The following is a 17,022-nucleotide window of genomic DNA, read 5'->3' as shown; positions in this document are numbered from 1 at the left end:
ACTTTTTTTTTTTTTTTTTGCTCTAACACTTTAGATGCAAAAATCCCTACCACCTCCTCTCCCATTCCTTGTCACTACTTCCTATCATAGTGCCCTGTTTATTTTCTTTTATTCATGGGAGACAGAGAGAGAGAGACAGAGAGAGAAAGATTGAGGCAGAGACACAGGCAGAGGGAGAAGCAGGCTCCGTGGGGGGAGCCTGATGCGGGACTCAATCCCGGGTCTCCAGGATCACACCCAGGGCCGAAGGCAGGCGCTAAATTGCTGAGCCACAGGGATCCCCTGCCCCGTTTATTTTCTTAATAGCATTTGCCACAATTAGCAATTATCATGCTATTGTCTGCCTCCTCTCACTAAAGCAACAGCTCCATCTGTGCAAGAGCCAGGTATATATAACTCTTGCTCACCTCTCCCTCTCAGAGGCCCCTGATAAATACTTGAGCTAATGAAACACATACCAATCAACCCTGCTATGCCATTGCATCACTTCCCAAATCTGTGGCCCCAGACCAACTGAACTTCCATGATATAGAAAGAAGGGAGCAGTCTTCTGACTGTGAAAGAGACCGCTGAACTGTCAGGATTGAGAGGATCATGGTGGTGGGGGTAGGAGGAGGTCTGCATTGAGCAGTCAAGGTCAGCAGGGTGAGTTTTCCCAGGTGGAAGAGGCCAGCACAGGCAGCAGTGCAGACTGATTCTAGGTGAGATTAGAATTCTTAGATGGGTAGTAGGGACTTGGAGCTAGTGAAATCTGAATATATAAATGTGACCTCCTCCAGAACTTCCCAGCTTGTGAGGCTTGAATAACAAGGCATTGATGCAACCCTTCATGGAGAATTCTGTACTGAAATGAGCATAGATTTTGGAACAGACCTGCATTCAAATTCTGCTCCTTCTTCTTTGAAAGAGCAACAGAAAATTACTTATCTGTACTTCAATTTCTTCATCTGAAAATGGGATAGCAAGATCTATCCTACAGTATATGTAAAGCACCCAGTAAAGTGCCTGACCCAGAGCAGCAACTCAATAAATGGTAACTCCCCAATCTGCAATCTGCATTTCCTTACCCATTCTCTTTTGTCCTTTAGTTACACCTTACTGCCCATCACTAGAACCACAGGCAGGGACTTCTAGTTCTCTATGCCAGAGATTGGGGCAAAAATCACATATTGACTTGTGGATTATCTTCTATCATTAGATCAAGAGTCTTTGTATAGCGAACACATGAAAAGTGAAGATCTGTTGAACTTATTTCCAAGTCCAGATGGAAATGACTTTTGAGACAAAACCCTTCTGTTCTTTCTGCCCTCCAGCACTGAACTCTGCAGTCAGACATTCAGAGCTGATTCGTACTTTTCAGATCTCAGTAAACACAATGGCTCAGACAGAGAGCAGTGGTTGCTCCTTGAATATTCTTCATCCTTCCACACAACCTCTCCACAAATACAGCCCATCTGTGCACTGCTGATGCTGCAAATCTATTTTTTTTTTTTTAATTTGAGAGAGAGAGTGAGCACAGAGGGAGAGTATGAAGGGGAAACGGATTCTTTGCTGAGCAGGGAGCCCAGTGCAGGACTTGATCCCAGGACCACAGGATCATGACCTGAGCCAAAGGAAGACACTTAACCCACTAAGCTACCCAGGTTCCCCAGACACTGCAAATCTATTTAAGCTCTTATGCTATACTGATTGAAACAGGTTTTATTGTTTTTTATCAGATTTTTATGTGCTTTAATGTTTAATAGAATTCAAAGTATTATGAAAAGTAATATAGCATCTTTATATCCTCATGATGTTATTTATATTTACAAATGGCAGAGAATATAAACTTCTTCCCCCAGTCAAATCTCCCCTTTTCCTTTAGTAACAGATCCCAAGTTTTTGGTTGGTGGATTGAAGTCCAGTTAAAAAATGACATTTTCTAGGCTCATTTGCTGTTGACTGGGTCACATGACCAGGTAGGTGCCATAGAGATGCAAGTAAAAGTACTACTGTGTAGTAATTCTGAAGGAATCTCCTTAATAAAGTGCTAGGTGTTTATTCGTTCTCACCTGTTGCTAGCCTGGAACATGGATGATGAGATGGCTAGAGCGGTGGCTACTTTCTTAGACCATTAGTACAGGGGCCACACCTTAGACATAGTAAAATGACAGCCAGAAGGAGACTGAGTCGTTCATGAATTTGGAGCACTTTGCCACACCAACCCCAAACTGCCTACTTGTAAAATCTTTTACTTTTTATGACTTTTTTTTTCAAGATTTTATTTATTTATTCATGAAAGACACAGAGAGAGAGAGGCAGAGACACAGGCAGAGGGAGAAGCAGGTTCCATGCGGGGAGCCAGACATGGGACTCGATCCCAGGACTCCAGGATCATGCCCTGGGCCAAAGGTGGCGCTAAACCACTGAGCCACCCAGGGATTCCCTGTAAAATCTCTTTTAAAGAGAATGTGGCCAACTGTTCTATGCTAAATATAAACTGTTGTATTAGCTAAACCTAATTTTTAAAAACATTTTTTAGGGAGAGGGGCAGACAGAAAGGGAAAGAAAAAGAGAGAATCTTAAGCAGGCTCCACACTAAACACATAAACCCAACGTGGGGCTCCGTTTCACAACCCTGAGATCATGACCTGAGCAGAAATCAAGAATCAGACACTTAATGGACTGAGCCACCCAGGCACTCCTGGCTGAACCTAATTTGAACTAATACAAGATACAGTTAAATTTTCTATCTTCTTCCTTTCTTTTTCAGAAGATTTATTTATTTATTTGAGAGAGAAAGAGAGAGAGCATCAGTGAGAGGGTCAGAGGGAGAGAATCTCAAGCAGACTCCACGCTGAGCTTAGAGCCTGACACGGGGCTCAACCTCAGGAGCCTGAGATCATGACCCAAGCTGAAACCAAGAGTTGGATGCTTAACTGACTCTGCCACCCAGGCGCCCCAAATTATACTTCTTTCATATTCAATTCACATGCATGAGATTTAATCACAGATAATTAATGCACTGATTTTGTAATAATCACATAATTTATTGTCTAGTAATTGTACTGAACTGCTGACTGAACATAGTATTTTGATTTATAGTGAAAAAATTTAAAAGGTTAGGATGCTTAAGAAAGACTGGCTGATTCAAAGTCAATTTTTGATAACAGTCAATAGCCCTAAGCTTCTCTGGGCATCAAAGATTCCTCCTTAGGGAAAACATAAACAAAGAAGCACCACAATCTATTTAAGGTAAAAGCATCACTATTGGCTTTGTAGATTTTATGAGCTATTTTTATTTGTCTTAAGTTTTGACAGATTTTAGACACATTCATTGTGCTAGACAATTTTCATCACTAGTAGGAAATAAAGTCTCATCCTAGAAACACACATTCTTTGTCTTTGTTTGTTGTTGGAAAGTGAACAAAGTAGGAGAGAAAGAGAGCCTGTAGACCAAGGGAACATAGTTTAAAGGGAAAGAAGTGGAAGATCATGACACCAGTCAGTAGGAAAAGTGGAAAAAATAGAACGTGGAGGAAGGTGATGATAGAGTGTATCCTATTGACTGACTGGCCTAAAATCTACTACTTGAATAATGGATTTCTATTCACAAAGTCCACAAATTATCTCAGTCAGAGAATAGGTGTAGAAACACAGGGAGGGTTGCCCTAGTTATGGGTGAGGGAAGGGGTGCCTACAAAGGAATAGTAGGAGCAAGTTCTTTTGAATAATAGAAAAGTATACAGTTTCCACACTCCAACAGCCCCAGATGACCATGGTTGGTCATAATGTTTGTCACATATAAATATCAGAGAATGAATGATTCAGGTTTTATACCTCACACTTATGCTGTTTTGGAGATACTCTACAAAAAAATACAATATTAATTTCAGGGTCTTGAAAGGGATCCATGTAAGCAAGAGCCCCTGAGCCATAATCTTTGTTAGCTTCACTGTAAATCCCAACTTGGGTCATTATTTTATATTTTAAAAACAATCAAAACAAGGACTGTAAATATACATACTGTTGTGTAAACTTGTTTCCACTCAACTAGGTATCTTGGGTACCCTTCCCTGCCAATACATAGGATTTTAGTTCACCTTGTAATTTTGTGGTTGTCCCAATATTCATCATATACTTACTGAATGATACTTAAATGACTTCCACACTTTGATCCTCTCACTGGGGGATGCTTTGCATGACAGAGCCTAGTGTGTGATAAGCCCTAAATTGTTCTGAGTGGTGTTGTCTCAGAACAGGTCTCAAAACCTGTCTCAAACCCAAGTTTGACAGGGTTAAAAAAAATGGTGAATTCTACTTTGAAGCTGGCCCCTGGTTGGCGTTGTGACAGAGAGAACAATGTCCCATTCTTCTGTTCCTCCGCTGTCCTCCTGTGTAGCCTTCCTTTTTTTTTTTTTTTTTTAAGATTTTATTTATTTATTCATGAGAGACACACAGAGAGAGAGAGAGAGGGGCAGAGACACAGGCAGAGGGAGAAGCAGGCTCCATTTAGGGAGCCCAATGCGAGACTCGATCCTGGGTCTCCAGGATCAGGGCCAGGGCCAAAGGCAGGTGCTAAACCACTGAGCCACCCAGGGATCCCCCCCGTGTGGCCTTCCTGTTCCTACTTCCCCTGGCTGTCAACACCCAGCCCAGCTCTTAGAGAAGGAGGGTAGACCTCACTGAACAGGTTGGGCCAGGACGCAGGTTGTTGTTTCAGGAATATATATGCTCTGGGTTTCAAACCCCTTTTAACTTTATGGGGGGGGGGGGGTTCCTGGACATTCATTCTCTGGATTAAAGACAGCAAAGTCCCAAACCTAAAACTTGAAAGACAATGGCAATCTGAGGGTCTTGAGCACATTAGGCTGTTATGAATTGGGAAAACAAAGAATTTTAAAAGTGAATTAAGAATTTCACAAGGTCAAGGAGCATGGGGCTCTAGAAATAAGGTTCTGTTTGTAGTCTTATGTGATAGAATATTTGACTCTAGCTGGTTCAAAAGGCATCATCAGTTCATTTGTTTTTAGAGATACTCTCTGGAAATAATGAGACTGAAGCAATGGGTTTAAAATCTATCATTCCCAAATAATGCATAGAATTTTAGTCTTTTTAATGCAGAAAGTTTGTATGCCCATTTCCTTGAATAAATCCCTATGTGATTCATGAGGACAGTGGAATATTTTCCACTATCAATTTCTCTGATTTCCAGCCATATGATCTTCTATCACAAACTGGGACTGCTCTTCCCTATGGATTCAGTCATATCCCCAGGCTTGGAGACTCTAAGGGATCCAAAGACAAGCACTCAGCTAAAGGACAGTTCCTATTGCTCCTTTCTACTCTCTCGGCTTTACACAGGTTTGCTGAGAGAAGGTTCTCGCTTCCATTATGGTGCCCACGTGGCTGTCAAGCACAGGTTTCATACTGGGTCACACATCTCTCCCATAGCTTTCTCTAGATCCTTGAGCTACCTGGGCATCTCTTTTTGATATTCCCGGTTTCTCTGGAGCTAGGACCCTTGGTGGACGTAGATAGAACCACCGATTTATTCTCTTTTCCTAATACGACTTATACTCCCTTTCTGATATTTACCTCTTTCCTATGAAGTCCTAAAGTTTCAGGAAAGCAGACCCCACCTGCAGCTCAAGAGGTGCACCACCAGCCCATGGCAAACCTTTGATCAGTTCATCTGTTCAGGGATGTACCTGAGACTCAGCAATCCCTTAAAGGTGAACCTCAGTCTCTTCCTGTAAGCTATGGGCTGAGGTTTTCTATCTCATTGAATACAAGCTAGAGAACACTCAGCTCCCATTGCAGCTGGCAAAAACTAGTTAAACATTTACCATTTTTCAGGACCTATGGCTCAACTAACATTTCCTGGCTCCCTTACAGTCAGGTGTGGCCACATGACTGAGTTCTAGCCAATGGAAGGTAGCCAAATTGACACCTCCCCTTTCAGCCCTGACCCCTCATGGGTGGGGGTCCATTTGCTTTTCCAATGTTCTCACTGAATGGAGAACCACAATGGAAGGAGCCTGAGTAAGCACTTGCAGGATAGCTTCCCAGCATGGTTGCTTGCTGAGGAACATTGGACTGAGCAACTGCATGGAGATACAAATTTATACTAAGTCACCAGAATTTTTAAGTTATCAATGGTAGCGTTGACCTTCCCTGATTGGTTTACTTCCTTACCTCTAAATCTTATCCCAGAAATCCTTTTTGTTGGTCAAAACGTTTAGATTGGGTTTTTCTATTACTACTTAGAACATGGTAGCTGATAGAGATGTTGCCTTGCTCCCCATCTCATGGTGGCACTGTGGCTTTCTGGTTGTGTTGTTATTGCTTATTTGATTCAGTTTATTTCTGGTATTCTTTAAAAAAAAAAAGATTTTATTTATTTATTCATGAGAGACATGGAGAGAGTGGTAGAGACATAGGGAGAATTAGGCTCTCTGTGGGGAACCTAATGCAGGACTCGATCCCGGGACCCCAGGATCATGACCTGAGCCAAAGGCAGACGCACAACCACTGAACCACCCAAGTGTTCCTATTTCTGGTATTCAGTGTTATCTAGACTAAGCAGAGTCTTTTTTGGTTAATAACTTAACTAGCAATTATGGTTAGGTGCTCTGCCTATTTTCTTCATTCATTCATGACTAAAATAAGTCTTTTACTTTTTTTTTTACTGCAATTTTCTCTCCATTTAGGGATTAGGGATAATCATCACTGGCTTTCTGCCGCTCCTGGTTAATTACTTAATGTTTCCTAATTACTTCCTAAGAACCCAGCAGCCAGATAGTTTAAAGAATAGCACAAGGTAAGAAAAAAAAATGTAAATTTGGACGGGAGCATCTCATCCTTGCTTGCAGGGGGCTTATAGTTCTCTATGACCAGATCAAAGCATCCATGTTCCCTATTCCCACAGTTTTCACAGGGACCAAGAGACCTGGGAGTCAAATGACAAGGGTCAGTGGAACAATCAAGTGCTTAGATTTTGTCCTTTGCAGATTTTGTCCTTTGTCCTTTGTCTAAAATAGCTTCCTTGGTTAATATAAAAGGTCACGGCCTTGTCACATCCATATTCGTAAGCAAACCAATGTTGCCCAAGTGCCAAACTTAACCACCAGTAAACTCTTTTTTTTTTCTTTTTTTAGAGAGAGAGAGAGAGAGAGAGAGCATGAGTTGGGGGGAGGGGACAGAGAGGCAAAGAGAGAGAGAATCTTAAGCAGGCTCCACGCTGAGCACGGAGCCCCACACGGGGCTCCATCTCACAACCTGAGATCATGACCTGAGCCAAAATCAAGAGTCGGATGGTTAACCAACTGAGTCACCCAGGTGTTCCACAAACTCTTTTCTTCTTGCACCAGCCTTTCTTCTCACATTTCTACTGTCCCACATTAAGGAAGCCTTCCTGTGCCACTTGTTCCATCAGTCCAGATACCTTAAACCAAGATCACAGCCCCTTCTTTTTAACCCTGCCTGCCATCCTTTTTGCTTCCATTTGCACTGAGCATTGGAAGTATGAACGTGACTAAGACAAAATCTCCTTCCTCAAAGTACTTGTACCTCATGAAGGAGACACATATACATACAATTTTAATAAAATATAGAAAGTGCTGTAACAGAATTATATGGTGCCACGAGGCACAGAGAAGGCACTTAGCCCAAGATGATGCTCATAAAGGCTTTCAGGGGGGAAATGATGACTAAATGGACCACAAAAAGCTGAATATTATTTGAACATAAAACATGCGGCAGGAAATGCCAGAATCTGATGGGTGGAGGGATGAACAGCTGACGAACAATGCAGAGCTTAGCAGTGCTGAGCCTCTCAATGCAGTCAAAATCCCCATAGCGGGGCACCTGGGTGCCTCAGTTGGTTGAGCGTCTGCCTTGGGCTCAGGTCGTGATCCTGGGGTCCTGGGATCAAGCCCAGTGTCAGGCTTCCTGCTGAGCAGAGAGCCTGCTTCTCCTTCTGCCCCTAACCCTGCTCATGCTTTCTCTCTCTCTCTCTCTCTCGCTCAAATAAATAAAATCTTAAAAAAAAATCCCCATGTAATTTTTGACTCTTCTAGAACTTTACTACAAATAACCTACTATTGGCCAAAACCTTACCAATAACATAGTCAATTAAAACATACTCTATCTGTTAGATGTATGATATACTGTATTCTTACAATAAAGTAAGCTACAGAAAAGGAAATACTATTAAGAAAATCATAAGGAAGAGAAAATACATTTACAGTATGTACTATATTTATCGAAAAAATCTATATGTAAGTGGACATACACAGTTCAAACCTGTGTTGTTTAAGGGTCATCCATATACAGGTATATACAGGTAGGATGGTGGAATGTATAAGCAGGCAGGGCTTAGAAATAGCATCTAAGCATGTCTTTGAACTATTTATTCCTATTAGGACATAAGTTCCCTGAATGTTGGAACCTAATCTGTTTTGTTCACTGATGTAACCTAATACACTGATGTACCTAATAGTGTCTGGTACCTAAGCAGGGCTAAACAAATATTTGTGGAGGGACGCCTAGGTGGCTCAGTGGTTGAGCATCTGCCTTTAGCTTGGGTCATGATCCTGGGGTCCTGGGGTCAGTTCTCGCATCAGGCTCCCTGCAGGAAGCCTATTTATTTTAGGCTTCCCTAAATAAAATCTTTAAAAAAGTAAAATAAGATACAAAACTTTAGGACTGCAAAATGCATGTACAGACTGCATCTTGGAGGTCATGGATATAAGATCTTCAGCTGGCATTTGTTTCCTATTAGCATATTGAAAATATCATACCACTGGTTTCTGGCTACCACACTGGCTGCTCAGAACTCAACTCAAAGTCCAATTGCACTTCTTACAAAGGTAATCTGACTTTTCCTCTGGCTATTCTTCTCTCCTCCAACCACCACTTTGTCTCTAGTTTTCTTCAGTTTCACTCTGCTGTGTGTATGGATTTTTAAATTATCCTTCTTGGTACTAATGGGACTAGTAAGTCTGGAAAGTGTCTTTCATTAGCTCTGGAAAAGTCTAAATCATTATTTCTTTAAATATCACATCTTTTGAATTCTCTCTGTCCTTAACTTCTAGGATTTTGATTGAATGTATGTTAGCTAGATGTTTGATAATATTAAGGGATTATTATACATTTGTAGGTGTAATAATGACATTGTGGTTATTTTAAGAATCTTTATTTTAAAAAAAATGTTTTTGTTTTTTATTCATGATAGAGAAAGAGAGAGAGAGAGAGAGAGAGAGAGGCAGAGACACAGGCAGTGGGAGAAGCAGGCTCCATGCAGGGAGCCCGACGCAGGACTCGATCCTGGGACCTAGGGTCACACCCTGAGCCGAAGGCAGGCGTTAAACCGCTGAGCCACCCAAGGATCCCCAAGAATCTTTATTGTTAAAAGACATATAGGGGTGGGGCACCTGAGTGGCTCAGCGGTTGAGCATGCCTTCAGCTCAGGGCAAGATCCCAGGGTCCTGGGATGGAGTCTGGCATCAGGATCTCCCCAGGGAGCCTGCTTCTCCCTCTGCCTGTGTCTCTGCCTCTCTCTGTGTGTCTCTCATGAATAAATAAATAAAATCTTAAAAAAAAAAAAAAGACATATAGGGGAACCTTCGGGGCTCAGTGGGTTAAGCGTCTGCCTTCAGCCAGGGTAATGATCTCAGGATCCTGGGATGGAGCTCTGAGTTGGGCTCTCCGCTCAGTGGGGAGTCTGCTTCTCCTTTTCCCTCTCCCTTTGTGCCCTCTCTCCCTCAAATAAATAAAAGTCTTTTTAAAAAAGACAATTTATTTTTGGTGAAAAAATTTATATCTTGATATAGCCAGCTGGACTAAGTTTAGATGATCCCAATTTTGTTGGCAACATCCAAAGCATCATAGTCAGGAAACAATCCAACATATGACCTCTCTCCATGGGGCCTGATCTGGCTGTTGACTTTGGCCAAGTCCACGTCACTGAGCTCCCTCACAGCCTGTTTGATCTGGTGCTTGTTAAGCTTGAGATGCACAATGAACACAAGTGTGTTGTCTTCCATGTTCTTCATGGCTGACTCCATAGTCAGGGGGAACTTGATGGCATAACGGCCAAGCTTGTTTCTCCTGGGGGTGCTCTTTTGAGGATATTTGGGCTCCCTTCGCAGACGGAGTCTTGAGCTCTTAGAGGGTAGATGACATGTGGATCTTTTTGTGTGTGTGTGTGACTATGGATATCTTCCAGGACCACTTTCTTGGTCTTTGAGACTTTTGCTCTGGGTTCTTTGTCAGGGACTTCCTTTGCTTTCAGGGCCATCTTTAGGAAAGAGAAGACATTTATTTTTTATTTTTATTTTTTTTTAAGTAGGCTCTACTCTCAGGGCTTGAACTAACAACCCTGAGATGAAGACCTAAGGTGAGATCAAGAGTTGGAGGTTTAACCAATTGAGTGACACAGGTGTTGCAAGACATACAATTTTCAAATGTGATGTGTTACATCTTCTCTCTGTCTCTTCCAGGTCTCTTCCCTCTGCTGTGTGTTGTCCATATTTTTTATTCCCTATTCTAAATTGTTGATAATATATCCTGAGCTCCTTTCAGTTCACTAATCTTCTGTTGTATCCAATCTACTGTCAAAGATGTTCATTCAGATATTTATGAATATGGTTTATAATAAACATAGAGATTTTTACAATACATATATGTTCGTTGGTTCCTTAACCAATGCATGTTATTTTTATAGTCTCCTGCAAATATTTTCAATTTTGTTACTTATGTATTTAAACTGGATAAGTGAAGCAGTTTTATAACGAATCTGAGAATTCTGATGCCTGAAGTCTGTGCAGTCTTTCTCTACTGTTGTTTCTCATGTGGTCTTGCTCTCTTGTACACCTGGTTACCTGTAAATTTCACGTTTGCCATTGGCCTTGACAACTGCTTGGGAGGTTTTGCTAAGGCCTAGGCTGACTGTATCTCTGCCTGTGAGGCTTTGCTTCAGCTGCCATGAGAGTCTCAGAAACACTACCCATGTGATGTTGGGGTGATGTGAGGTCTGGGTGCAAACGGTGAGAAAGAACTCTTGAGATGTCTTCGGTGCTAAAAGGGTGATTTTATTAAAGTGTGGGGACAGGACCCTTTGGGAAGAAAGCTGCACTAGGATTGTGAGGAGTGGCTGATTGTATACTTTTTAGTTAGTAGGGGTTAGGGATAGCATAAATCTCTAAGGAATTTGGAAGCAAGCCTTCCAGAACCTTGAGGGGTTAGCTGTCATTAAAATGAGGTTATTTACTACTGTCTAGTAAAACCTTAGTCATGACACCTTTCAGATATATATCAGTGGAGCAAATGTTTGAAGGATGATTGCTAACATATATCTTGGGGGGTTGAGATGAAGGAAGTTTCCAAAGGCATTTTTGTATGTTTAAGAAGATGTACAGATCCTAAAGGTACAGCTAATGTTAAGCTAAGGTTGCTTTTTGCCTCTAGCAAAGTATTAGCACCAAGGCAGTTGAGTTCCTTGATGTAGGTCCCTCTGCCTGTTTCAAGTACTTAGCTTTGGGCTGCACACTGTAAGGATATTTAGTTTTATCTACATTTATTTTCCTTTGTTCTCCTCACCAGCTACTACTTGGGAACCACCTCAAATCACATTTAAGGTGTGTGGCTCCCTTAGACTATATGTGCCCAGAATGAATGTGCATGTGAGGCCTGATCTGTGGCCCATTTTCCATGGGATCAATCTTTCCTTTTCCTTTTTTTCTCCCTTCTGCAGCTCCAAGGTAACATTTTCTAATCTCTTGTGGTTGTGAGGTAGAAGAGCATGTTTAATTCTTTTTAACTCTTTTTTTTAAAAGATTATTTTTAGAGCAATCTCTACACCCAATATGAGGCTCGAATTCACAATGCCAAGATGGAGTTGCATCTAGAACTACCCACCATGCTGAACTTGGACTACTCTGTCCTCCTTACACCACAGGGCAAACCGATTTACCCAACTGGTTGTTGCCTTCAGTACCCTCAAGGCATATGCAGCTTTGATGGTCCCTCCTTCCCCTTTCTCCTCTCCCATTTTATAAATTATTCTGAAAACAGCCTTTTATAAAACTAGCCAGTCACTCTTGTCAATTTTCAACTTTCCAATTGTTTTAAGGTGATCCAAATAATCCAGTCCTCCATTGCTAGAAACAGGTCTTCTGCTAGAAGTTTGTTGTTGTTGTTGTTGTTATTGTTGTTGTTGTAATTAACGAAAAGTAGAATAACTCAGAGATCTTTTTTTTTTCCCTTTGGGGATCTGACAGTAAAAATGCAGGTGAGTAGCCACTTGATTTTACTAAAGGATAAAATGTTTCTTATTAATCTTCAACCACATAAATAATTTCAATTGGCATCATTAGTCTGTAACACTGTACGAAATTCCAGTTACTATTGTCTCCCTATTGGACACTTGACACCCAACTGGCAAAAGTGTTTTGAATAATCGAAGACCCAGATGGTAACGTCTACTAGTATCTAATCATATAACCTTACGCTTCCATTTTCTCAGGTCTGAAATAAGAAGGTTGAACTCTGAACTCTGAAATGAGAAGGTCGTTTCAGTTCAAAAAGTAGTCTAGCTTCTTTCAGACCTAATCATCTGAGCTAATAATAGTAAACTCTCTTCCCTGGGGATGTGGGGAGAAAGACAGGTTTATCCTGTTCCTACTTTTTTTTCTCCCCTTAGTCCAAAAGATAAGAAAGACTTTGTACCAAATAAGTGAGTAACATAACATAGAAAAATACACTGGGATTTTATTATTTATTTAAATTCCTTCTTTTTTTTTCTTTTTTTATTTTTGAGGGGCTGCAAAGCAAGGTTTATTGAGCGATAGCAAAATGATACTAGAAAGTTCCTGAGGAAGGAGGGAATCCGAGAGGATTACCACCAGAGTTTCCAAGTCTATGGGTTTTTATGGGCTGTTTTAATCTGGTTAATCCTCTTTGTGCCTGTCATTCAATCAGGTTTTCATCACCTATCTATCACATGGGAAAGGGTGGAGGGCTCCTTCCAGGGTGGTATAAAATCCTTTTCAGGGAGGTTTCCTCTGAGGGTGGGGGGCCACTTGTCAGTGCCTGCCTGCCTTCTAACCATGATTCATCATTCCCTTCTCTGAAGAGGCAACCCTGACTGCTGTTAGGGAAAAAAGGCTTTGACTGATCTTAGCTACTTCCTGCTGCTCAAGGGCATTGGATGTGGTGGTGATCAGGGCTCCTCTCATGCCAAGCTATCAAGCAGCCTCCATAGATGTCTGGTTTGACCTCCATGTGAGACTCCATCTGAACTACCACCCTTTGGAGTTTGAAGACCTTGATTCTAGAAGATAGAAGACGGGTTAGGGCATTTAGGAGGCAAGGCCCAAAGCTCAATGCAAGACCAAGTACAGCCAAGGGTCCGGCAAGAGATGGAGGATGTTTTAGTGAAGTCCTCACATACTGTGAGGAGAGGGCAGGTGAAAGGAATGCAATAAGGATTATGATTTTTTTGGGACAGAGGGGAAAATTACATTGAAGAGGCTTATCTCTGTCTTGTCCCTACAAGACTAGTTTGAGGTCCTTTCTGGGTTCACAGAGGGATTTTCGTTCCTCAGGCCCTGTTGACAGGGACCAGGGTTTGACTCTGGAATGGTGGATCCGTACAGTGAGATTTTAGAACCAGAGGAAGAGAAGAGATGATCATGTATGAATTTATTCCATAATGGCCTATAGTTGGGTCATGAAGTCTATGCAGAACTTTCTGGTGGCCCAAGCAGAAAAGAAAACCTCATTAGTTACTAAACTCACATTGTTCATGAGATAATAGCAACCTGACATAAAACCTTCTCTACAAACTTGCTCTGAGAAAACCTTCTCCCATGGGTCTTACTAGTTTCCTAAGACTTCCATAACAAGATTATTATAAACTGGGGGAGCTTAGAACAATAAAAATGTGTTCTTCTATAATTCAAGAGGATGGAAGTATGAAATCAAAGTCTTGGCAGAGATGGTTCTTTCTGGGGACTCTGAGGAGAATATGCTCCAGGCCTTTCTCCTAGCTTCTGGTATCTGCCAGCCATCCTTGGTGTTCCTTGGCTTGTAGCTGTATCACTCCAAATTCTGCCTGTCATCACATGGCCTTCTACTCCGTGTGTCTATGTCCCTATATCCATATTTCCTTCTCCTTTCTTTATAAAGATACCAGTTCTTGGATTTCGGGCCCACCCTGAATCCAGTTTGGCCTCATCTTAACTTGATTCCATCTGCAAAGACCCTATTTTCCAAATAAGATCACATTTACACATACCAGGGGTTAGATCTTGAGCATATCCTTTTGGAGGACACAATTCATCTCAGTATAGATCTCCCTTACACTCTATCTCTCTGTCTCTCTTTCTCTTTCTCTTTCTCTCTCTCTCTCTCTCTCTCTCTCTCTCTCTCTATATATATATATATATATATATATATATATATATATATATATATACCCAACCCTGAGGGATGTAGAGGAAGCATTTGTACCTTCTGCAGCTGTTCTGTGAGTTCCCAATCCCTCCCACGTTCTGCTCCTTTGCAGCCCACCACCCCATGCTGACTCCCTGACTGCCGGGATGTCTGTCACATTCTGACAAATTGTTCTGGATGACTCTGAGAAGTATTAATCACTAACAGTCATCAGATCAACCAGTTCTTTGTAGAAGAGATAGAAAAAATACTATGAATGCCTATTGAGAGCCACAGTTCCCTGGAAAAACCCCAGGTTTAGAATTGCAACCAGGTCATTCTGGCTGAGTCCAAGCAAGATTTTGGAGGAGAACCTCACCATCTCCTTCCTCACTCTGGGTTGCTGTTCAAGTAAACTGCGATGTTTGCTTCTCAAGTTTTAGATAACATAAGTAGTTTAGGCAGCATTTTTTTTTTTTTTTTTTATGATAGAGAGAGAGAGGCAGAGACACAGGAGGAGGGAGAAGCAGGCTCCATGCCCGGGAGCCTGACATGGGACTCGATCCCGGGACTCCAGGATTGCGCCCTGGGCCAAAGGCAGGCACTAAACTGCTGAGCCACCCAGGGATCCCCTAGGCAGTGTTTTTTGTGCTGAAGCCTGGGGGAGAAGTTAAGATGATAGAGGGGGCTGGCCTGGTATGGTTCTCTTGCCTGTTCTTGGGCCAGTTTTGAACCCCTGTGGTTAATTGGATTAGAGGCAGAAGCTGTTCTAGAATGGGCTGGGAGCCTCAAGGCACATGAGTTTTGTTTTGAGGCCCAGGATGTAGCTCAGAGCACCAGGGAGAGGGGGTGCTCTCTCCATTTTTCTGTGGAACACAGCTCAGCTGTGGAACAGGGAGCAGGGAGGATTGGAAAATGGGAACCATGAGGGGATGTGTAGTGTAGGGAATTCAGCGGGAAGGGAAGTGGCTTCTTTTTTTTTTTTGGTGGGAGACACTGGTAGCAGTGGCAGTGAATTAGTGACCCTCCCTTGAAAACATCTGGGCAGAGGACGTATAGAAGAAAACCAAAATGGTGAACAAGACCCAATTTGCTTCTGAGTAAATGTGAGACAATGCCGGGGCATCTTAGGAACAACTAACAGAACCATTTTTAAATTTTTTTCAATGCCAGCTGTTTTTTTTGCTGTAGTAAAACGTACATCATATGAAATTTAACATTTTTATCATTTTTAAGTATTCACTTCAGTGGCACTAAGTATGTTTACACTATGGAACAACCATCACCTCCAGAACTTTTTCATCACTCTGAATTGAAACTCTGTACTCATCAAAACCATTGGACACTACCTCCCCATTCCTCCCTTCCCCCAGTCAGTCCTTGGTAACCTGTACCCTACTTTCTGCCTCTAGGGATTTGACTACTTTAGGTGCCTCATCTAAGTGGGATTAGACAGTATTTGTCTTTCTACGTTTGGCTTATTTCACTTAGCCTAACATCTTGAAGGTTCATCCATGTTACAGCATGTGTCAGAATTTCCTCCTGTTTTAAAGCTGAATAATGTTCCGTCTATATGTATATGCCACATTTTACCTGTTTATCTGTCGACAATTCAGAGAATTTTAGATGTGGAGACTTAGGCTCACAGCTATGCAGGTTGGAACTAACAAGTTAACAGAGTTCAGACACTAATACCAACAAGAACTTGCTTGCAGCCATAGACCTATCATACCTGTGGACACTCACATTACTGAAATGTATTTTTTTTTCTTTTCTTCTCGCATGTATCTCATTTTAAAAAATAATTATTTATTTGAGAGTCAGAGAGAGCATGAGGAGTGGGAGAAGCAGGCTCCCCCCTGAGCAGGAAGCCCAACGTGGGGCTCTATCCCAAGACTCTGAGATCATGACCTGAGCTGAGGGCAGATGCTTAATCAACTGAGCCACCCAGGCACCCTCTTCTGGCATATATCTTAATTTACAGTTGAGGAAATGAAAGCTAGCCTGACTAAAGGCCCCTAGCCTGGTAGTGGGTGATCTATTCTCTTGCTTTGCCTGTGCCCTGATGACTCGACACAGGCTCTGATTCTGCCAAGAATAAACCATGGACCCTCTTCCTTATGCCGCAGAAGAAAATATGGTATGGGCAGCATGGAGGAGGCCTGGGGTGGGGCGTAGTGTCTTCCTACCCAATCAAAAGGAAACAGAAATCAATCTCTCTTCTACAACAGACAATCTCTCTATTATCAACAGACTGGATGGCAAGAAATAAACTCATTATATCTCAAATAGGAATTCTCCTTTCCTTTTATGAAAATAGGCCCCATTCTAGATAGAACCTTTCAGATTTGTTTGTTCATATTCTATTAATAGTTATGCAGAATTCATAAATATATGACTGCTGTTTGGCCCCCCTGACTGATGGAATATTGACAGTATGTGATTTATATGCTCAGAATGGCACAGCTGGAGGGCTCTTTGACTGTAATTACTTAGGGTTTTATTACCCTCTCTGCAAATGGAAAGTGTGCAAATGTGAAAGCACCAATTGTTCCCAATTACTTGAAATATTTTCTGTAAATATCTAGCCCCCTCCTGCATTAT

Source organism: Canis lupus, chromosome 16 (assembly GCF_003254725.2).
Source record: "Canis lupus dingo isolate Sandy chromosome 16, ASM325472v2, whole genome shotgun sequence".
Classification (NCBI taxonomy): Eukaryota; Metazoa; Chordata; class Mammalia; order Carnivora; family Canidae; genus Canis; species Canis lupus.
Note: the sequence above shows the minus strand (reverse complement) of the source record.